The sequence below is a fragment of the Octopus bimaculoides genome, chromosome 6, assembly GCF_046866305.1.
Source record: "Octopus bimaculoides isolate indiv1 chromosome 6, ASM4686630v1, whole genome shotgun sequence".
NCBI classification, from domain to species: Eukaryota; Metazoa; Mollusca; class Cephalopoda; order Octopoda; family Octopodidae; genus Octopus; species Octopus bimaculoides.
The window spans coordinates 45230195-45256439 of record NC_142933.1 but is presented as its reverse complement, the minus strand read 5'-3'; the positions used below and the strand labels follow the sequence as shown (position 1 = coordinate 45256439).

The 26245-nt window shown below is 34.7% G+C and overlaps 1 protein-coding gene across 11 annotated transcripts in view; it reads left to right on the top strand.

Annotated features, from left to right (window-relative positions):
- The window catches only part of LOC106873829 (pleckstrin homology domain-containing family H member 2), a 719935-nt gene that overhangs the window by 288741 nt on the left and 404949 nt on the right, over positions 1-26245 (top strand). The gene's annotated exons all lie outside the window — the stretch shown is intronic.

Below are 26245 nucleotides of genomic sequence, written 5' to 3'. Positions count from 1 at the left end.
CATACAGCCATAAACCCACCTACTGCCATGTATAAATCCACCCACTAAACTATACTCCCGCCCACTAAACTATAATCCTGGTCACTAAATTATAGCTCCACCCACATAATCACACCTACATATAATCTCACTCGCACAGCATATAACTATTGTTTTATCAATTTCATTTAATGGTTAATCGTATTCTGTGTTTATTTCAGCTTTGCATATCTTCATTATAACTGTCAAACTACTTTAACCCCACATTAGTTTCACTCTAAAACTACTTCAGTCACGTCTAAATTTAAACAGTTTTATCTAACCAGTCTTTTTGTTACTTTAGTCAGACATATCTAACTTTAGTCAGTTTCATATCAATTTAATCATGCTTCAGTTTTATCCTACTTTTAACTCTCATTTCTCATTAATTACACAATTTTCTTAAACATAGGTGCAGCTCTTTGGTAAGAAGCTTGCTTCCCAACTATATAGTTTTTGGTTCAGTCCCACTGTGTGGCACTTTGGGCAAGTGTCTTCTACTATAACCTTGGGCCAGTCAAAGCCTTGCGAGTGGATTTGGTAGACAGAAACTGAAAGAAGCCTGTCATGTGTGTGTGTGTGTGTGCGTGCGTGCGTGTCTATGTTTGTCCCACACCACTGCTTGACAACTGGTGTTGGTGTGTTTGGTCCTCATAACATATCATTTCAGCAAAAGAGACTGACAGAGTAAATACTAGGCTTAAAAAAAATAAAAATCCTAGGATCGATTTCTTTGACTAAAATACCTTCAAGGTGGTGCTCCAGCATGGTCACTGTCAAAAATAACTGAAGCAAGTAAAAATTAAAAAACATCATTTTAGTCTCACTCATATGATATTTCCATCTCACTCATATTCTGCTTGAGTGTCACTCACTGTCTGTATAGTTTCAATCTCAATATAAAATGCTAAACATCCTACCTAAAACATTTCTAATGTGTTTTTGCAAACCATGTAAAATAATTTTTGTTTTGTCATTATAATCCAGGAAATTGGATATTGCCCATATCTTGGAGAAGACTGACTCAAATGTACGAATCATCACCTAGTCATCATCATCATCATCACCATCATCATTGTCGTCATTGCTGTCGTCATCATTATCATCATTATCATCATCATTATCATCAACTTCATCATCATAATCAGCAACATCACCACCACCATCATCATGCACAGTTAAGTTAATGGTACCCCTTTGTTACATATATACACTAAGGTATACATATAGTAAACATACAAACATGTGTTCATTTCAGCTTGCATATTGCATTTCACTGTATATGTAATAAATTATGAGTGTTGTTGATTTATGAAATCATAAAATGCTTTTATCTGGATGAATCAATATATGCATGTGTATGTGTGTGTGTGTGTGTGTGTGTGTGTGTGTGTGTGTGTGTGTGTGTGTGTTGCTTCTATATTTGGTTTGCAAAGTTCTTGATGTGAACTTGTGCATTGAAACAGATATTTGTCATATCTCAGGAGAATCAGTATGCTAATAATAAACACATGTAGCACACTTGTTCTATTTCACTTTTGTTTTATTATTCACCCATTGATCAAACAATCAATTAGTTAATTCATTAAATAGTTAATTGATTGATGAGTAATAAAGAAGTGAAATGGAGCTGGTGTGTGTGTGTATTACTGGCATAAAACAATATCCGATATGGATATTGTATATATATAAACTGAACCACAAAAGAAACATCGCACAAATACTAAATAGAAACCAGTTTATTAACAGATTTCCATAGCATTGATTAAAGTGTGCTAATTAAGAAACCGTTTTTTCTTTATGTTAAAACATCATTTCCTGAAACATGTTTGAAATCACATGGTATCACGTGATGACAGAGTGTCCGGCATTCAAAGAGATGAACTCAATATTTTGTGTGCCCACTGTTAGCATTGATTACCAATGTACAGGCACCTTCTGTATATTGAATGCAACAAGCGACTGATGACGGCCATGGGGATAGTAGCCCACATTTTGTTAAAACTTACAGTGAGTTGTGCTGTAGTTGTTGGCCTTGGATGGATGTCATTTATCTTCTTTCGATTTTGCCCCACAGGTGCTCTATGGGGTTCAAGTCCGGGCTTAGGGAAGGTGATGGCAGTGTCTGGATGTTGTGCTGTTGGAGGAAGTCTGTTGTCAACCTGGCAGTATGGACATGAGTGTTATCTTGCTGGAACACATGATTCCGATGATGGCAAAATATGACACAATGTGAGGCCTCAATACTTGGTTGATGTAGCGAGCAGCAGTTACTCCATTGCCCCAGCCTTGGGCGATATTTTGGAAGACCACTGGTCCAAGTTTCTATTTGAGTGCCATCCCACTCCATACCATGATGCTCTGTCCTCCCCATGAGTCTCTCTCCACCACACAGCCATTGGCATGACATTTGCCCCTTCTTCTCCAAACCCTAACTCTGCCATCTGTCACAAAAATGCAGTATTGACTTTCACCAAAGAAAACTACAGTCCTCCACTGCTGATATCGTCAATTCTGATGTTTTTGAGCCCACTACAGCCGTGCCTGTTGATGAGGATGGGGTCCCTAGCCAGACATCGACAATACAGATTGAAAGATCTCAGCCAGTGGTGAACTGTCTCTGCACAAATGGGTCTGTGATGAGTCCCTCTAGTTTGCCTAGCTGATTAATGTCGCCCTCCAGAATCAGTCCTGCAAGTGCTGTTGGTATAGGTGGCGAGCTTGACATGCCGTTGTGACCCTGGGTTGACCACTGCATGGACAATCATCCGTGCTGTTTGTGGCATTGTATCATTCCCTCATCCGCTCAATTGTCTTAATACTGCATTTTAAGTCATTAGCAATGACCCATGGATGTTGACCTGCATGGAGACGTCTGATGGCTTGCTCCCTCAGTCTTGGCATGCTTGCCATGTTTGGGAAACGAATGACAGGCTGGTAAATTTGGGTACCTTTTACACCCAATAAGTCAATGTTTTGCACATTCATCATGCTTTCCATAAAGATGTGTTTGTGAGGATTACCATGTTCATGAAAAGTGAGTGAGTTCGAACCATACATGTAATCCTTGTGTTTTCAAAAGAGAGTGGAGAGTCAGTGACATCTTCCTGATGTCAAATTACATATAAATGCGATAAAATTCATATAATCTCAATAGAGTTGTTGATGGTGTCCGTTGATCTTACTAAGGCCTCCAACACTGTTAACTGGCAAACACTATGGAAAGTTCTGAAAAAGTTTGGGATACCTGACAAGATGTTGAATGTTATCATCTCCTTTCATGTGGGAATGAAGGCTGTTGTCATATCTGGTGGGGAATGTTTGGCTTCTTTTGACACTACAAACAGCACAAAGCAAGGTTGTGTTATGGCCCCTGTTTTGTTTGCACTCTTCTTTTCAGTGATGCTGAGGTATACTTTTGATAACATACAAAGTGGTGTCAAATTCCAGTTTTGAACAAGTGGTGGACTATTCAATCATCAATGTTTCAAAGCCAGAACACAAATCTCTGCAGTAATTTGGGGAGATGTACTTTTGTGATTCTTTCTAACAATTTGAGTAAGAGTCTGATGGTCCCTATCTGAAAGTTTTGTTTTTCTTCTGGAGTTTTGTTTTCACGAGGAGATTTTTCCCTCTTTCTCAAAGTCTGTAACTACTTTTGAGACAGTACTTCTTGATACACCAAACATTTTGGCTGTTTTGTTAGGCTAGCACCTGCCATATGAGCACCAACAATTTGAACTCTTTGAAAGTCCAACAGATCTGTCACTTTAATGAATTTTAATTACCTTTTTCTGATGATATCTGAAAAGAAACAGCAATTTTAGCAAAACATATTAAGCAACACTAGTAATAAATAAAAAATATAAAAATAAACTTTTGATGGTTTTATAGATATTTCAAAATTATGATGCTATGATGCTCGGTGTTTCCATTATTTTGTCCAGCCCCTGTGTATATATATATATATATATATATATATATATATGTATGTATGTATGTATGTATATATATGTATATATATATATATATATATATATGTATGTATGTATATATATATATATATGTATATATATGCATGTATGTATATATATATATATATATATATATATATATATATATGTATGTATATATATAGATAGATAGATAGATAGATAGACAGAAAGACAGATATATATATAAGATTCAGATATATATTTGCATGCAAATATCTGAAACCCATGTATGTATATTTCACAGTTTTTTGTTGTTTACTGGGTCATTTGTTGATTAATAATTAAATATGTATATTGCTTACCTTTCTATTTTTTTTTTATTGAATCACCACCTATTTGTCTGTCTGTCTGTCTGTTAGTCAGTTGGCGATGAGTTTAACATATACGTGGCATGACAGTGCTCAGTACTGGATTGGTAGAGTTTCATGCTATGCATCCTGTAGTTGAGATACCATTTGACAACAGTCTGTTTCATGAACTCATAGTTGCCTTAGACACTCATTTCAGGCTACATGCTTTTATACAACTTATTTTTCTGATGCAGTGTAAACTAATGTGTAAGTTTTTAAGCAAATTTCAGTTATATGAGATCTTAATTTCTGAACTTGTTTTGAAGAAATTATAATCAGCACTGATTTTTGTTACGATGTTTCATATACAAGACGCCTGATGTAAACAACAACCATGGTATTGAAAACGAAAAATATGTAATGGGTGTATATGATATTTCAAGAGTTTTGGTCCTTCATTAGCATCCACCTAACCCATTGATCATCCATGAACTCAGTGCTTTAATAGCCACTAAACACAGCAGTATAATGTTATTGAATATACCAATTTTACATATTAAACATGTTTCTGGAAGCTGGTACATAAATATTAATGACTTGTAGGGACATTGTGTTTCATTATGCAACCATAATATACACTATAAGTCGGCGAGCTGGCAGAAACGTTAGCACGCCAGGTCAAATGCTTAGCGGTATTTCGTCTGTCGCTATGTTCTGAGTTCAAATTCCGCCAAGGTCGACATAGCCTTTTATTCTTTCGGGGTCAAATAAATGAGTACCAGTTACACAGTATGGTCGATATATATTTGACTTAATCTGTTTATCTGTCCTTGTTTGTCCCCTCTGTGTGTAGTCCCTCGTGGGCAGTAAAGAAATAATAATATATACTATAAAGTATACTACCATGTATACTTGGCTATAAGTTGCACTTTTTTCCCTGAAATTTTCACCTAAACTTGGGGAATGTAACTTATAAGTGCATCCTATAAAAAAAAACCTTCAGATATTTTCTAGGTACAAGCCACATCTGAAGTTCCGACACTTGGAATAACTGAAAAGGATAAAATTTTACATTACAAACAACGGTTTCTAAAATGCATGGACTTAATGGGATAACAGTTGTAAGTTATCTTCAGCTTACTGGAAGCTTGGTTACCGAACAACAACTATGTTGGCGCAATTCCTAATCGAACTTTGCTCTCCAGCATCAAAAAAGTTGCTGCTACTTATAGTCGGGTCAATGATAAAATTCCCAAATTTGAACCTTGTAAGTTGGGGGTATGTCTTGTAGTTGAGTATATATGATAAATGTTTTTAGAAGTCAATACTGTGTTGTAAAGCACACTGCTAACACAGCAGAATGTGGTATTCACTTATAAGAAACATTTAATATACTTTATAGCAGTGCTACTCAAAGTGGTGGTCTGCAGACCGGTGCCAGTCCCTGAGCCATCAGCTACTGGTACATGGCGAATTACCAGAAAAGAAAGAAACATTATAAAATGTTTATAAAATATAGTATTATTTGTTTACAAAATATAGGACAAAAAGGATTGTCAACTTTTATTATATTCATTATATATATTGTTTCCGGTATATTGGAAAAAAAAACTGCTGGTATGTTACACCAGATCATTTGAGAAGCACTGCCTTATAGTATATTATGGTTGCATAACAAAATATTGTGTCCCTACAAGTCATTAATTACTGCATCTATCTGCATACATTCTCGTATATACACAGGCATACTTATACATACATTTGTTGATGGTATAAAAATTTATAAACTTTTGAAGGCGAAATATTTCTCTTTTTTTTTTTTTTTAAATGGTTTTTGAAGCTTATAAATGCAATAAATACAAGCATGTAAATATTGGGTTGATAATCCCTTTTGGATAAAAAAAGTTGGAGGCAGCTTGGGGGACAGTCTTCAACATTTTTGACCCAATATTTACATGCTATTATTTATAGAACCAATTCCCTAAACAAATATGTGTGTGTGTGTGTGTATACATACACATGCATGTTATATAAATTTATATGTATATGTGTGTGTATATATATACTTTATTTGTGGGTTAGTAAGGCAACCAATATTTCATGTGAAGCAATCTTCACAATTGTTCAAGTGTGCCATGTGTGTGTGTGTGTGTCTGTCTGTGTGTGTATGCATACATGTGAGTGTGTGTGTGTGTCTGGTGGGGTTCTCAGTTGGCTTCAAATATGAGTTGTTTTGTTGTTCAACTCTTCTGATACCAACACGCATGAAACCACCTCTGGGTCTGTAGTACAAATGTCTAGTTTTCATGAGTTTTGAATTAAAGTCTTCCACCAAACCTTAGTCATGATTAATGTTCCTAACACTAGCTTAATGATAACTAAGTTATTTCACTAAATTCTTTGTTATATTTAAAATCAATTGCAAGAAACACAGAGCATCTCAAAAGAAGCACAGTAACAAAAGGGTTAATCAACCAGTATACCTGCTTATTGAATTAATGTACAAGTGGTAAAGGATTCCTCTTTACATATTCTTCCAATTATCTCTCCTTTAGATCTACTTTGATCCACTTTCTGGAATCAGTCCATTGTTTTTTATTATAAGTGTAGAAAAATTACACCTGAAATAAAGCAAGTTATTAGACGAAGACATTTTTTTCTTTCTTTAAACACTTAGTTTGTAAAGTGTTAAAAGATTTTGAGAGAGGTATGTTTACAGCTCCACCCACAAATATACTTATATACTTTAATATTGTATAATCCATTATAATGTTCTTTTGTTAAGTGATTTCATGCAAGAAATTAAACAAATATATTTTTTTTGGTAATTCATGGAGAGATAAAAAAAAAAAGAGATTTCAGAGATTAATGTTAACAACTTTGCAACTGATGTACTTTAACCCTTTAGCATTTAATTGAGCCATATCTGGCCCAGATATTCTACCTGTTTTATGTCAGAATTGACTAGATCCCTCTTATCACACCTACCGTACAATGTCATTCTAAAAATATACAAACATACAGGCACAGATATGGCTGTGTGGTAAGAAGTTTGCTTCCAAACCACATGATTCTGGTAGTTCAGTCTCACTATGTAGCAGCTTGGGCAAGTGTCGTCTATTTTAACCTCAGGCCAATCAAAGCCTTGTGAGTAGATTTGGTAGATGGAAACTGAAAGAAGCCTGTCATATATGTGTGTGTGTGTGTGTGTGTGTGTGTGTGTGTGTGTGTGTGTGTGTGTGTATCTTTGAGACTGTGTTTGTTGCTACCATCACCACCACTTGTCAACCGGTGTTGGTGTGTTTACGTCCCTGTAACTTAGTGGTTCAGTAAAAGAGACCAATAGAATAAACACCAGAGTGCCAAGAAAATAAGTACCAGAGTTGATTTATTTGACTAAAATTCCTCAAGAAAATAACATGAATTAACAGACCTCTTTAGCTACTAACAAGATTGAAAATGCTGAGGCATGTGTGCAGGAATTAGAAGAGATAAGTCAGTGCTTTGGGGGAAGAAAATGCACAAATAATTACTGCTATAAGAGAACAAAAAAATTAAAATATGGCAAATTAGGAAAAATATTGATCAAGCATACTATTGTAAAACCTGAGCAGCAGCAAGAATCTCAAGAAATAAAAACTTACTAGACTAACACAATTTTCTCCTTTTATCCTCCATAGGTAACATATATATATATATATATATATATATATATATATATATATATATATATATATATATATATATATATATATATATATATAATTTCAATATGGAGCAAAAAAATACAGGAGAAAATATTTGCAAAATTATCATTGAACTCTATTATTATCTAGTGTAACAATTTAAACACGATAATAACAGAATCAATAATATAGGCGATTGCAGCACTCCCCCCCCCCCACACCAAGCATTAAATAGCTGAAGGATTAAAATTAATCAAAGGGTATACTAAGTGAGGCAATAATGCCAGTCCAGAAACCAGTCCATGTGAGTCCAAATACTTGAATGTATGCTGAGAGATTGTCTTAACCTGTTTGCCTTCAGACAGTTGATTTCTGTAGTTATTATCAGTGAATTTTTGCTCCAGCATGGCCACAGTCAAATGACTGAAACAAGTAAAAGAGTATGTCATACGAGTATTCCATCCTCTACATACATGTGAGAACACATGGCCAAGTGGTTAAGGTGTTATACTCACAATTGCAAGATTGTGATTTTAATTTCTAGACCAGGTGGTGTATTGTGTTCTTAAGCAAAACACTTCATCTCACATTGCTCTGCAATCACTTTGACACCTGACCTGTGGCACACCGTGCATCTGTTCAGGCATTGTTGATTTGATGAAGGAAATGAGCTAATATACGACACATACATTTGATCACTATAAACAAATCATTTGTACAGGTCATTCAGCAAAAACTGAACACTCATACGTTGTCTTCAATGGGGAAGTCCATCATATACATACATACATTAACGGGTGCCCATGTTTGGCAACAGTTTTACCATTCATTGAGAGTGAGGTTGATATACAATTCTGTTCAATAATTGGCTCAATGTTATTGTCAATATTTCTCAGTTTTGGTTCATTGTCAAAACTATACCTACAGTAAACACTTCTCTAATGGAATCAATTTACTTGTTTACAAATTTGTTGAGTAAATATGACATTTACCCACTGAATTTAACGTAATATCTTAAAAGTTTCACATTTAGTTGCTATACATCTTTTCCCATTAAAAATTTCTCATATAGACAATAATATTAATAGTAATAATAATTCTTTCTTGCTTTTTGGAAGAGGGCAAGTTGATTACACCATCCCCCAGTGCTTGTTTTATTGACCCTGGAAGACTGGAAAGACAAAGTTGACCTTAGTTACATTTAAATTAGAGCATTAAAGCTGGAAGAAAAGCCATTAAGCATTTTATCTGTCATGGTAAAGATTCTACCAGCTTGCCACTGTAAATAATAATGATAATAATAATAATAATGATAATAGTAATAGTAATAATAATAAATGCCATGATGCAGTACCAGGCACTGGCTCTCATGGCATCTGAGCTTAACTGATTGGAAGTATTATCATGTACATGTTTTGTCTCAGTGTAAAAGATGAGCTACTGCAAATATTCTGCTCAGTATCACAGATTTGTTACTTGACCATAACCAGCTGAGCATGTCCCTTGGTTGACTGATGATATGTGCATCTCTGATCATGAGCAGAAGTAGTGGGGGAGCATCATATCCATGTGTTGAGAGGAATTCTTTGGGGTTTGAATATTTCACCTCTGAAAACATTGGTGTTTTGTTCAACATCCTTAGACAACCCTTATTCAGGGTATGGGGTGAATCAATAACATTGACCCCAGTGTTCAACTGGTACTTATTTTATCGACCCTGAAAGGTGAAAAGCGAAGTTGACTCCAGAAACATTTGAACTCAGAACATAAAGTTGGAAGAAATGCTACTAAATATTTTTCTGGCACAATAATGATTCTGCCAACTCACTGCTGCTGCTGCTGCTAATAATAATAATAATAATAATCATAATAATAATAATAATAATAATAATAATAATAATAATAGTAATAATAATATAGTTGATGTTGCATGCCCTTTTGACCCACAAATAGTCAAGAAGGAAGACGAAAAGATGGACAGATACAACCCCCTTAAATACAAAATGGCCCAGTCATGGAAAACGAAGAAGGTGAAGATAGTGCCAATTATTGTTGGGTCCTTGGGAATAATATCAGAAGGCATCAAGAGGAATATAAAGGAAATTAGATTAGAGTCCCCAGTAGAACTGTTACAAAAGGTTTGCATCCTTGGCACAACCAGAATAATCAGGAAAGTATCAGATAGCTGAAAAGAACGAATAACATAGTACCATAGGCTGCGGGTAGTAAGCCTGCTATGCATGCAAGACTCCAGGAGCTCCAACAAAACCTATGATAAAGGTGAAAGGCAAAGTGAAAGGCAAAGTTGACCTCAGTGGAATCTGAAGTCAGAACATAAAGCCAAAAGAAATGCCACTAAGCATTTTGTGCTGCATGGCAATGATTCTGCCAGCTTACCACCATAAATAATAATTGACTCGACTAGGACTTATTTTGTTGACCTCAGAAGGCTGAAAGGCAAAGTCGACCTTGGTGGAATTTGAACTCAGAACATACAGATGGACAAAATGTCACTAAGCATATTGCCTAGCATGCTAATGATTCTGTCAGTTTGTTGCCTTAATAACAACAATAATAATAATGGTTTCAAATTTTGGTTCAAGTCCAGCAATTTTGGGGGAGGAGATAAGTTGGTTAAATCAACTCCAGGGTTCAATTGATACTTATTTTATAAACCTCAAAAAGATAAAAGGCAAAGTTAACCTAGACAGAATTTGAACTCAGAACATGTTGTTGGCACTCTGTCGCTTACGACGTCGAGGGTTCCAATCAATGGAACAGCCTGCTTGTGAAATTAACGTGCAAGTGGCTGAGCACTCCACAGACACGTGTACCCTTAACGTAGTTCTCGGGGATATTCAGCATGACACAGTGTGACAAGGCTGACCCTTTGAATTACAGGCACAACAAAAACAGGAAGTAAGAGTTAGAGAAAGTTGTGGTGAAAGAGTACAGCAGGGTTCGCCACCATCCCCTTCCGGAGCTTTAGGTGTTCTTGCTCAATAAACACTTACAACGCCCGGTCTGGGAATCGAAACCGCGATCCTATAACCATGAGTCCGCTGCCCTAACCACTAGGCCATTGAGCCTCCACACTCAGAACATAAAGAAGGATAAAATACCGCTAAGCATTTTGGCCAGCATGCTAATGATTCTGCTAGCTTGCTATCTTGATGGTGATGACGATGACAATGATGATGATGATGATAATGGACCCTCCTGTTAAAGATGATGTATGAGAGTTCAGCTTTTGCCAAATGACCTACACAAATGATTTATTTATAGTGAACAAATGTATGTGCTCTATGTCAGTCACTCCCTCCATCAAATCGACATTGTCTGAAGAGGTGCACTGTGTACCACACATCAGGGGTCGAAGTGATTGCAGAGCAATGTGAGATGAAGTGTTTTGCTTAAGAACACAACACACCACCCAGTCTAGGAATTGAAACCATGACGTTGCAATTGTGAGTGTTGCATCCTAATAGTCCTTTCTACTATAGACTCAAGGCCTGAAATTTGGGGTGGGAGGAAGCCAGTCTTTACATCAATCCTAGTGTTCAACCAGTACTTATTTTATCGACTCCAAAAAGAATGAATGGCAAAGTGTACCTTGACAGAATGATGAAGATAATAATGATAATGGTGTATGCATGCATGTGTGTAATCATATTGCTTGATATGTATGTGAGTACCATAAAGAAATGTATTATATCAACATGCTCTTGTGTTAACTTTATTCTCATTTAATCAGTTTGATGTATATTTGATGCAAAATTATCATTGTGTACTCGTTATGATATTAATGTTGGCATTTTTATTGTTATCAAAATAAATAAAATTTGCACTACTTTCAGTGTAACAAACTAAGCTACTTCCCATTTTCCTCTCTTATATCAACTGTATCATAACAAGTTTATATTTTAATTATAGGAGGAAATAATCATGTTTTTATATTGAAATCTTTATCTATCCTGATTGTAAATCAGAAACAATCCAGTTATAAAGTAGCAACAACAACTACAGCTACAACATCAATAAGTAAGGGCTATGGTAGTATCGTAAACAGTTAAAATTAACAAAAATTAAGCCCCTACAAAAAGAAAAAAAATATGAAACAAAACAAAAAAACCTGACATTCTCTTTCCATCTCTTTGATGCCAAAGGTTTTATGTCAAGCTCAGATTTTTTCCTCGCCATCCTTTCTCTCTCCATATATATGTGTGTGTGTGTGTGTGTGTGTGTGTCTATAGCTATCTATACACATGCACACGTATGCATACACATCACGCACTCGCTTTCAAATCACAGCCACATATTTTCAAGCAAATAATCATTGTTATAAACTTATTACTAAAAATTCATATTAGCTGTTCTGTTAATGATTGAGGTTGGCAGTGTTGGATACAAAGACTAACCATATTCCTGCAATCCCCATCGGAACAATATTTACTTTTTTTTTTTTTTATTTTTCATTATCTGTTTGTTTGTTTCCCCTTTGTCATCATACCTATTGTTGTAGTGATAGTAGTAGTAGGTAATTATTGTTGTTGGTGCTGCTGCTGCTGTAATTCCTATGTTCCTTTCATCAAACTACTTCGATATTTGCTCTGTACATATATTAATAACAGGTGCATCATTTAGATTTTTGATGCTCCATATTTATGATTTATTACTGTTCGCTGAGTGAGGAACACTTTATTTGGAAGCTTTAAATCTATTAAATTGGTTCCTCATTAAAATTTTCTTCTTGTTTATTTTTTTTTTATATCCCATTTTTCTACATTCCATATCATTAAGAATCACATACTTATTTATTTCTTTATTGAAATTCTCATGTGACTTTTATATTTATCATTTCAATTCCAAGTGAGTTTACACAGAAAAATCATGTGTCTATTGATTTCAATCTCATGCAGCTTACAATTATGAACCACATGTGTTGTTGTTGGTGTTATCATTATCATTATTATTATCATTATTATTATTATTATTATTATTATTATTATTATTATTATTGTTATTATTATTATTATAGCATTAAACACAAAGCCTTATAGTATTTAGTTATGGCCCTTGACATTCAGAGTTCAAGACCTGCTGAAATCAACTTTGCCTTTCATCTTTTTGGTGTCGATAAGATGAAGTACCAATCAAATACTGAAAGTTAATGTATTCAGCAGGATCTATCCCAAACATTTGAAGCCTTGTGCATAAGTGTATGCATGACTGTCTTGGTAGAAGAGTGCTTTGGGATGTTAACTGAGTTTGCAGCTTCATAATAACAGAAAAGTGGTATGAACACAAATCAGACACTGTGATTGGAAATGAGAATTCCAAGATTTTATGGGACTTCCTCCCATGAAGACTGACCATACTTTTGAAACAATAAAACCTGATATGATCATAAAGGACAAAATAAACAAAGATCATTGACACAGTTCTATATTTAAGAGATGAGGAGTTATTACATTATTTACATTAGACAGATATTTGTTCTCATCCTGTTTGTTGTTAGCACAACGTTTCGGCATATGGCATTGTGGTTAAGAGCACAGGCTACTAACCCCAAGATTCCAAGTTCAATTCCAAGCAGTGACCTAAATAATAATAATAATAAATATAATAATAATAATAATAATAATAATAATAATAATAATGTCGAAAAATACCTTAGGAATGGGAACAGAGTTTTGAAATTTTGCCAAGACACCTGATGAAAGCTGGAGGGTATATCAGCCGAAACATTGTGTTACCAACAAACATGAGAACAAATATCCGTCAAATGTAAATGATGTAAATAATGATAATAATCATAATAATAATAGTAGTTCCAGGTTCATACTTCTTAATTTTGGTAGACCTTTATTTGAACCTCCACTTGCCAGCCTCAACTTTGTTCCTGTGCTTGTAAGATACACGCTGACTTTCTAGAACATATATTTTCTTTTATCATCATCATCATCATCATCATCTGCTCTCCATGCTGGCAAGGGTTGGACAGTTTGACATGGAGCTGGCTAGCTGGAAGCGGTTCAAACTCCAACTCTCTGTTGTGACATGGTTTCTATGGCTGGATGCCCTTCCTAATGCCAACCACTTAGCAGAGCGTGTTGGGTGGTTTTTACATACCACCAGTATTGGATTCAATCCTGTTTTTTTGCCACATATGAATCTCAATCCACAATTCAGTCATACTTTGAACATGTGTACAACTGAGATTTTATCCAATGAATGGCTGTTGTTCACATAATAGTTTGGTGGTCTGACTAGACCTTTCCATAGGCAGGGCCTATAAATACAGCCAAAATGAATGCCAAAATTCAGAATGTTTTGAGCTGAGTTGTTACACACTTCTAATAGCTGTTCTCGCAGCTGTATAATCCATCGAGGATAATCAAAGAAGACACATCATGGCACCTGAATATTTTCTTGGTATAGAAAAAGACGTAGCCCCCGTGTTGAGTTACTAACAGAAACTTTCCCTACATTTCAAATTATGCTGATTCATCTTGTTTCCATTATTCGTATTGCATGAACACTTTTCCTATTAATGTAACATATAAATTTTGTTCCAACACATAAACCCTCACTCCCTCCTATTACTGTCCTTTATAAACAATCAAATATGATACATCTTGGATAATACACATGAAATGTTTAACATTAACAAATGCTATATGAGAAAACCCTATTTATAGATCTTGTTATTGTTAATTTTTGGAACATACCTATATTTATCCATATAAGTAATTTATTTAAAGTGGTTGAGTTATATTCCAGTTATGCCAATTATAAAACTGGAATATTTTCTGTCAAGAAAAGTATCACATGTTAACTGTCCTAAATTTTTGCCAAATTGTCTTTTTTCCTTTAAATATTTTTTTTTAAATGTCATGGAGAATTTTGGTTTATCAATAAGTGCCACTGACTTGCTAAGTTAGTATAAATCAGTCAGTCATCTGGTACTCACTCATTCTTAGCTTCTCTCTCTCTCTCTCTCTCTCTCACTCTTTTTATCTCTCACACACCCACACTCACACACTCACACGGTTGTGGGTTGAGCTAGAATTAGTTTATAAACTGCAAGATCATGGAACAGAGAATTCTTGTTTATTACAAAATTCTTGTAAATTCTTGTTTAGCCTCACATCAGTCCATATCAAGCTGATCTCAGGTCAAAGATCTTTGAGCCATGCCCATCCAGTCTTATTTTTAAATGGTAGTTTGTAATTTTAAGGACATTTGACTGCTATTTTTAGCTAATGGAATGACAATATGTGGTGCCTCATTGTCATAGGTGACAAAGGGCATATAATTCAACAGTAAATGTACTTAATGAATGTTTGTGAGGGGATTGCCCTGTTATTTAATGTTGATCCAATCTGCATATATAAGATTGCAACATTGTCTCAGTAGTACCAGTAATACTTTTGGTATATGGTATATCTATTTTCTCAGGTCATCAAATTTTATTTACCACTGTTGAAGATCAGTTGTGAGGATAGACTCTTGGGTAAAACCTAATCTACCACATGAAACAAAAACCTTTCAGTGTTCTAGAACAACAATAATAACAACATTTAGTATATGCTAATTCATTTGGACTCTTGTTGTTAAAACTAGATTCTTTCTTTACTTTTCAAAATATAGTGTGCCTTGTTGTTGTTTTTATTGTTTCTGCAGTATAGGAGTGCAAAAGTGTTTGAGTATATGTGTACACTTTTTCAAGTTTCTGATGTTTTTGTTTATTTCATCTACTTACGTTTCACAATCTGTTTTAAGTTCTGTCTCTCTTTATCTGTATCACTCTTCATTTATTTTTTCCTGTCTCTCTCTGTGTATTTGCAAGCATGTGTCTGTTTGTATATGCACGGATATCTACAACTGTAATGGTTGGATATACATGCATTTCTATTTCTCATATTTTCTTTCTACTTTCTTTTCTCTCTATCTCTATCCTGTTTTTCAGAAGAAGAGTATATACTCAAAATATTAAAGACATATCCTCCCTCTCTACTTCCATTTCCTGCATGTCAAACTAATACTGGTTCTGTATCTCATCTGTATGTTGTATTTTTTGTCACCTTTGCACTATATATATATATATATATATATATATATATATATATATATATAATAATATTAGGGATAAAATCCAAATTACAGGTAAAAACTCAATTAAAATCAATTTATAAAAAACTAAAATTAAATTGAGTTTTATACATAAAATATATATAAAATATAATCTTTTTATTATATTTATCTTATGATATTTACTTTACTTTATATTATACTCATTTATTGTGCTTTTAAATATTAATTTTTCTATATGTGATAGTGGATTTTCATCGATGAGTTCTTGAAACTTGGTTATTTTCCCTAAAACTATATATATATATATATATATATATATATAATATAATAATATTAGGGATAAAATCCAAAATTACAGGTAAAAACTCAATTAAAATCAATTTATTAAAAATTGAAATTAAATTAAGTTTCACAGTATAAAATATATATAAATATATAGTTTTAGGGAAAAGAACCAAGGTTCATGAACTCATCGATGAAAATCCACTGTCACATTATTTAATTATTAATTTTTCTATATGTGACAGTGGATTTTCATCAATGAGTTCATGAACCTTGGTTCTTTTCCCTAAAACTATATATATATATATATATATATATGTATGTTCTACCCTAATATAGACTCATAAGACATATATATATATATATATATATATATATATATTCTCCACTTGGTACTCATATTTTTGGCTGCTGAGTGGACTGAAGCAATTTGAAGCAAAGTGTTTTGCTCAAGAACACAGCACACTGCCCAGTGCAGGAATTGAAATTACACTCTTACAATCATGAGTGCAACACTCTAAGCACTATGACATGTACCTCCACACACACTATATATACGAATTGATTATAATTGTTAGCCATAGCCACAAGGCCTGAAATTTTTGTGAGTTGGGAGCTAGTTGATTACATCAGCCTCAGTGCTCAACTGCTACTTAGTTCATCGATTCTGAAAGGATGAAAGGCAAAGTTGACCTCAGTAGAATAACATATTGATTATAATGAACAGGAGGAATAGTACTCAATACAAGTTGTACAGTATAATTCAGCTTATACCATATCTATAGTTATACCATCTTTTCATATGTAGCCAATTTTTTAGATCACAAAAATTCTGAAAAAGTATAAAATAGAAATTAATGATATTAGTAGGAATTAATGCAGACAAAAACTTTTGAGTAACATATGAAGATAACTTCAACTAAATGAATTATACCTCTGTCTGTGTGTGTGTGTGTGTGTGTGTGTGTGTGTGTGTGTGTGTGTGTGTGTGTGTGTGTGCGCGCGCACGCGCAAATTTTTATATTTCTGTTTAGAGAATCAATATTTGTATATTTATTTGTACAGAATTCATTGTGTGACTGATTTTCTTAGTGGTCTGATTAAGGACTTTATATATATATATATATATATATATATATATATATTCATTTATGTGTATTCATTTACTCACAAAGATGCACACACACACACACACACACACACACACACACACACACACACACACACATGTACCTATATTCATATGCATATATATTCTTTTATATAATTACAATAATATGCATATATGCTTACATGCATGTGTCTATGTGTGTATGTGTGATTGTGCGTGTCGATATGTATGTGAATGACTTCTCTTCTTTTTCTATCTTTATTTGCCTCTCTCTCTTTCTCTCCAAATTACTCCATGGATTTAATCAGTTAATTACAACTTTTAAACTTAATACTACAAATTTTACCAGAATTCAATTTACTTCTTCAAACCTTCAGTTCTACATGTTTTAGTTAATCTTTTATATATTCATATATTTCTTTATTTACCATTTTCTTTTCAATATTAATAATAATTCCAGGTCTGTCTTCTTCTGGATTAACAATTCTTTGATTAACATTCTTACTTTGCCTTTTCTCAATTTATATATACACACACATACATACATACATACATACATACATACATACATACATACTGTTACTGTCTTAATTTTCAATTTTGAGGTTGTCAAATTTGATTTGATTTTCTAGCAAGACAAATTTTGTTTTAACCCTGTCTCTATGTGTAACTGCACAAGAAGATAAAGATAGCATTAACAATATAATTAATACAAAGTGACTTTATTGTTGTTGTTATTGTTGCTGTTATTTCATTAACAACTGAAGAAAACAATAATAAAATCTGATTACTGTATAAAGCTGCAGTCTGCTACTGCTACTCTGGCACTAGTGACATTTTATTTAAATTTAAATTCATTTTTCAAATTTTATTTTTGATATTTATATGTTCATATATTCAAATAAACTCTATTCTTGAAATATTTAATAATAAAGATTTCTTCATTTGATACAAATATGCCAGTATATGTTGTTAGGTATAATTAATTAAATTGACCTCTTATTAAAAATTTGACAGGTAGGCATTTTGTTGATTGTGGACAGATCAAACAGAAAATAGATTTGAGTTTAATTTGTTCAGAAAACCAAAAGGGGAACAAAACAAACTACAAATGTAGGATTAAATTCTAGGAAATATTTTGTTGATTAAGCACAAATATTTCTGCTTACTCACTGCCTCATGTACATATTTGATAACTGTCATGCTGCTTTGCCTCACTAAGTGTTGGACAGTTTAACCCTTTAGCATTCAGATTACTCTAATAAATGTAATTCTTATTTATTCACAGTTTTGAATTAATCCTGCATTATCTCACGCCTTCAAGATTTTGACGAGGTGACTGTTTATTCTAAGAATGACTTTGTAGGATAGAGTGTGAGAGGCCATATCTGGTTAGTTTAAAACATCAAACCGGTAGCTATTTGGGCCAGATATGGTCAGTTTAAAACACCAAACTGGTAGCTATTTGGGCTGGATATGACCAGTTTAAATGTTAAACAGTTAAGCAAACTAAAATGAACTTCAACTGGAACTTGAAACTGAATCACTGACTTAACTAACATACCAGTACTCAATGACTTACCCTGTACTCAGTGACCTGCCTACTTTGTGTGCAATAATTTATATTGTACTCAATAAGATGTACTTAGTTACACTATGTACTCAATTACTTGCCTTGTACTCATTGATTTGCTTAACTAGTACTCAATGATTGACTTGTGCTCAATGAAACCTTGTTCACAATGTTACCCTGTTATGTCTTACCTCGTACTCAGTAACACATCATATTGATTTACTTACTATAATTGCTCCTGTCTGGAGTATCTTTGGCATGGGTTGGATGATTTAACAGGAGCTGGCCAGCTGAAGAGCTACTTGGACTCCATGTCTGTTTTTTTTTTTTTGTAGAAACAGACATGGTGCCCAGGCAACCTTTTAGCTGACCAACTCCTGTCAAACTGTCCAACTCATGTCAGCATGGAAAACAGATGTTAAACAATGATGAAAGACTTCAGTCGGGGCTGATCTGGAATTAACTCACACCAACAATCATATCTCTCTGTGACTAAAGCTCAGTAACTCAGCCACTTTAGCTGTTATCCAGTCATCATTGACCCATAGAAGATATATAGCAAAAACTAAATTTTTTTATACATGTGGTTGGTTCCCTCTGGTTATGGCTTTTATTACAAGGGAGATAACCATCCCCTCACTACATGAGGTGGGATTTGAAATGAGACTTTGAAGTAATTTAAGGCAGAAGATGCACAGGGCTCACATCTGTTGTCTTTTACTTGTTTCAGTCATTGGACTGTGGCCATACTGAGTTACCAGCTTGAAGGATTTATTCAAATGAATTAACCCCAGTACTTATTTCTTAAGCCTGGTACTTATTCTATTGGTATCTTTTGTTGAATCATTAAGTTACAGAGATTTAAACAAACCAACCCAGTTGTCAAGCATGTATGTATACAATGGGCTTCTTTCAGTTTCCATCTGTCAAATCTGCCCACAATGCTTTGGGTGGCTCAGAGTTGCCCAAGGTGTCATACAGTAGGACTGAACTTAGAACTGTGGAAAGCAAACTACTTGCCACACAGTTTTTTGTTGGTGGTAATCAGGTATAGCACAATTTCATTCTTTTTAGATGTCTTCAGGATGATTTAACCTGTCATTTATTAATTAGATATATTACAAAGACAGATGTGTCTTTCACAAATGGAAAAGCAAAGTAGCAGTATGGGAATACCTGTCTGAGCTATTGGGTCTTGGGCAATATATAAGCTTGTTAATAATTAAGCAAGACTATGAGAAAATAGCAAAACTAAGTTAAGACAAGTAGACAAACACCATCAATATAGCAGACAAAGCAATAATGCAACCTTTACATCTCAGCAACTCTGTATAGCTGTGCAGCTTTCTCCAAACAGCTGCCAAATCTCACCTAAATAATACCTTAGTATCTTTTTAAAAAAAGCTAGGACATATTGTATAATGTAGCCCTAGATAAATGCTGTCTAGGTAAAAATTGGGACGGTCACTGCTAGATTGTCATGATGTATGCTTAAACAATTGAAATGACTCAGTAGCAGAATGTCATTTAACTCTTGCACTACTCAATAGCGATCATATATCTCTCTTTACAAATTCCCTGTTGTGTTTAAAAGGTATTGCACAGTTTATATTTTATATATTAGAATGGCATATACCATTATACAGGTGGGACGGTCATGGGGAGACAGATTAATTACTTCATTTGATGCTGATTAGGACATCATAATAGACTTAAATAAACAGATATCAGATTTATGTTGTTGTTGAAAAACAAACATTCCAGCTGTGACCACCCCATCAATTTTTAAACATTATGTATCTGGGGGTACATTATCCAATATCTCCTTCCTTCTTGAAGAAAGTAGGGCATTGTTTGAGTGAGATTTGGTTGATATTTCTTGCAAGTCAAGCACTCATATAAGGACTCTACATTGGCTTAAGTCAGGATATTGTCTTACACATCATTGTACATGGCTCTTGTGTCTCAAAGCTTCGATATCTTAAGACTCCTACATTAATCTAAACTTCCTGTGCCTCAAGGAATTCTGTGCCTTAAAAATTCTGTGTCTTGAGTTTTCTGCATTTCAAGGCTCACATGCATTTAAGCTTTCATATCTTAAGGCTCCTATATCTTGAGACTCCCTCATTAATTTATGTCTTCAGTGCCTCAAGGTATTCATGTCTAAAGGCACTTGTGTCTTGAGACTTCCATGTCATAAGCAATATAATTACTCTCCCATCCTCTCATCATCATCATTATCGTCATTGTCGTCGTCGTCATCATCATCATTGTCATTTAACGTCCATTTTCCATGCTTGCCTGGGATGGACAGTTTGACTGGAACTGGCCAACCAGAGTGATGTCCAGGCCCCAATTATCTGTTTCAGCATAGTTCCTACAGGTGGATGCCCTTCCTAATGCCAACCCATTTTACAGAGTGTGCTGGGTGTTTTTTTTTATGTGCTACCTGCATGGGTGTTTTTACATGGCACCAGCAAATATACATGTCACATGATACTGACACAAGTGCATTTTACATGATACTGGCATGAGTGCATTATACGTAGCACTGGCATGAGTGCACTTTATGTGATACTGGCACGAGTGCATAGTATGTAGCACTGACATGACTACATTTTACTTGGCACTGGGACCTACAAGACAAATACCTCTCAACTGGGAGAGAGAGTGGAGGTATGGCCATAAAGGATATGTCTGTATGGATGCATGGCTGCGACTCTACTTAGCTTGACATGTCTTCTCAGGAACAACAAATTGCCACAAGTCCTGGTCCTTTGTCAGCTCCTCAGTGAGGCCCAATGTCTGAAGATTCTTTCTCCCCACTTTGTCCTACATCTTCATAGGTCTACTCCTTGCACAGGTTCCCTCCACAATTAGAGATTGGCGCTTCTTTATGCAGCCGTCATTGTCCATTCTGCCTATATTTAAATTTGATTATCTTTAAGTCAAGCCAACTGAGGTGAACAGGCTTCACATGTGAGATCTAACTACTCTGAAATAAGTATGTTGCTTTAATGTTGGCTTTTTAGGCAGTTATCCACACTTGCATGCATTGTATGTATTTCCTGAAACTCAGATTATCTAATATCGTTGGAGTTGTCTTCCCTTTCTTGCTTCATCTAATCCCCATCACTTTTACCTCAGCCAACATCATCATCATCACCATCATTATCCCGTTTGTTGTCATTACCATCATCAACATCAACAACATTGTTACTACCAATAGGACCATCATTGCCTCTCACCACCACTACAATCATCATCATCACCACTAAACCAATATGACCATCATTTCCCAAACCATTGTCCACATCAGCACCACAACCAATTGACCATCACTCCTCTACTAAGGGCAGATATGATATGGTTACCATTTCTAGCATGTCAAGTAACCACAGAGTGGATTACTTGTTAGTTTAGTAAAATGGAGAAAGTAGAAATAATTCTTTTGTCCAAAGCCACACTGAATCTGGTAGAGTTTGAACACAGAGCTGTTTGAGTTGAGGCTGTCAGTTCCTACCCAGTCTTTCATCCTATATATAAAAATGGGCGAGGAGAAGATGGTTCCCCCTCCTCTTCTACCTAACCTATATTTTAGAAACCACTGCCTTCAGGGATAATAAACTGTGATAAGAGGAATGCAGTGTGTGAGAAAACAGAATGAAGAATGAAGGAGAAATGTAAAGAACTCAACAACAGACCCAACTAAAAAATCCTGTAGTCAGTTACTGCCTGAAAAATGTTATCAGCTGGAATCTGAGAGAAAAATGAAGAGTATAACTGCAGGATGGGAAATATAGAAATATAGTGAGACAAGAAAACATTCAAACATCAAATAATAACAGCAACAAATAAAAGCATTGAAGAATAAAAATATGAAACAACATAAATATGGCCACTCAGACAACACATTTGTCAAATCAGCTGGTGAAAGGATATATAAGGGTGAGTGTGTGTGTGTGTGCACACACACATACACACATATACACACACACATAAATATATATACATGAAAATACATGTATGTATGTACATGTGTGTGTGAGTGTGTGTGTGTGTGTATATATATATATATATGTATGTATGTGTGTGTATATATATATATGCACACACACCTAGAAGTTGTACATCTAGTTGTACACATAAGATATACACACACACAAACACACACATACATACAAATATATATATCTAAATATACACATGTGTACACATGTGTAAGTGCGCACACATGTGTATATCTATGTATGTGTACACACACACACACACACACACATACACAGACACACATAAACACGCACATGCAAAATATATACCAGCAGAGTTGGAAGAAGGAAGTTTAGCAGTTAGTTGAGTAAAGGAGGGATTGGGTGTGTGGTGGTAGGGATATGGGGGGGGGGGGGTAGTACCCCCTACTTTCAAAAACAAAAAAGAAAAACAAATTTCTAAAAATAACTTATCCGCATGGCAGACTGAAGAAATATGAAGTTCTTGCGAAAGAGTGAAGGAAGGGTGCTTGAAAGAATGGGTGCTGCAGTGACATTATGGTTTTGAAGAGATAGAATAACAGAACTATCAGAATTCTAAGCCGACTGAGATATCTGGACTTCAAATATCTGTCTGAGAAAGAAAGAGGGGATGAAAGAAAGAAATCACTTCCTCTCATCTTTCTCGTCATAGATAATTTCCATGTTTGAAAAGGTAAACCGAGTACACACCACACGAGAGTTATTAGCATTCTGTTCCTTTTTCTTTTATTTGTTCCAGTCATTTGACTGTGGCCATGCTGGAGCACCGCCTTTAGTTGAGCAAATCGACCCCCAGGACTTATTCTTTGTAAGCCTAGTTAAGTACTTATCCTATCGGTCTCTTTTGTTGAACCTCTAAGTTACGGGGATGTAAAAACTTCAACATCAGTTGTCATGCAAAGGTGGGGGGGGGGAAACACAGACACACAAGCACACACACACACACATATACACAACAGGCTTCTACCAAATCCACTCACAAGGCTTTAGTTGGCCTGAGGCTATAATAGAAGACACTTGCCCAAGGTGCCACGCAGTGGGACTGAACCCAGAACCATGTGGTTGGTAAGCTACTTACCACACAGCCACACCTATAAGTTATGTCCCCATAACTTAGTGGCTTGCCTAAAGAGACCGATAGAATAAATATTAGGCTTGCAAAAAGTAAGTACTTGGGTTAATTTCCTCAACTAAAAAATTCATTAAGGTAGTGTTCCAGCATAGCTGCAGTCAAATGACTGAAACAAGAAAAAGTATATATATATATATATATATATATATGTATATATATATATATATACATATATATATGTGTGTGTGTGTGTTAGTACAATATAGCAATGAATTTGTATTCTTTAAATCTGCAAGTTTTGGTTGCAAACTTTCTCTAAAATTGGTAGCCTTTTTGTTGTTTTAATCCCAGCTTAGCTCTGATTGAGCAAATTTATGATCAAAGACATTCCTGGCTTGGCCATTCCATATTTTTAGCGTTATCTAGGACTACATGTGTCTCTTCCATTTTGATGGTAGTAGGGTGATTCAAGTGTAAATTGGCTGCTATTTCTAGCAGGTTGAGTGTCCATTTAAAGATAGTGGTCGTAATCATTGCAGAATATTTATAATTCCTTAGAATTTATCAAGTGAGGATTTTCAACTTTGCTCACAGTTTGACTCTAAAAATCAATGATTTATGGCTGTTTTTGTGTGTGTGTATTTCTCTTTTTGTTTGTCTGGTTTAAAGTAAGGAAGAGAGAGAGCAAAGGAGAAATGGGGAAGTTTCAAGATAGTTGTTTTCCCAGTTTTTAGGTGTCTAGCTAATTACAGGTAGTTTGACATGGCACTGTGCGCACTGAAATATACGCTAACCACGTAATTGATTCTAGAAACGATAAATGGCCTGTTGTCTAGCTGTGATGGGTAAAATTATTTTTTTCCTTTCCTGATTGATCATTTCAAGAGAAAATCAGTTTGTGGTAGAGGCAGTCTAGAGACCCAATAACTTAATGGTGTTGTTACATCATAATGTTCCATCTGTAGATTAGCTGGTAATTGATGATAATGATTCCAGATTGATCGCTTAAAATATCTGTGGATAAATAAAGTGTAGGTATCGGAGAATAAGAAGCTAACTCTTTTGTGTATATCACTGACCCATCCAATCTTTTGTCAATATGTTTCACTAATATCACTTTACAATTATTTTTAGTTTTAACAATGGCAGCTAGAAGACAGTTGTTATTATGATCAGCACTGTAAGTCAACAAATTCTTCACTAGTATCTACATCAGTATCTTACTGCAGGAACTGACTCCAGGGATACTTGGAGCTCAAAAAAAAAAAAAAAAGAAAGAAAAAGATGCTGAGCTTTTGTAACCCCATAAAAAGAGTTATTATACTTTTCTCTGTATGTCAACTATGAAGACATTCAGACAAATAATGTAAATAGTGAAGAAGACAGAAGCTTATGAACCAATTTTCTACACTATATCTTTGATGATTTAGTAATAATTTTATGTATTTTAAGCTTTGTGTTTCAAAGATTCCATGATGATATATTCTCCATCTTAGTCCAAGTAGTATTTATCTAAACGGCCCTTTAGAGATAGTTGATAGCTTCTGTTACCTAGGTCAGTGCTTCTCAAACTATCTGATGTGGCATACTGGCAGTTTTTTTTTTCCAATGTGCCCAGGATCGGTAATATTTCTTAGTTATATTAATTTATATTGGAAACAAGATATATAATGAATATAATAAAAGTTGACAATTTTCTTATCTTATATTTATTTTGTAAACAAATAATACAATATCCTTTTCTAGTCTAGGCACAAGTCTTGAAATTTTTGGGGAGGGAACCAGTCGATTAGAATGACCCCAGTACAAAACTGGTACTTAATTTATTAACCCCGAATGGATGAGAGGCAAAGTTGACCTCGGCAGAATTTGAACTCAGTATGTAAAGACAGATGAAATATCACTAAGCACTTCACCCAGCGTGCTAACGTTTCTGCCAGCTTGCTGCTTTGCAAATAATACAATATTACATAAGCAGTTTATTAGCATTTTATAATGTTTCTTTCTTTTCTGGAAACTAATCATGTACCAGCAGCTGATGGCTCACAGATCATCACCAGTCTGCGGACCACCACTTTGAGTAGCACTGA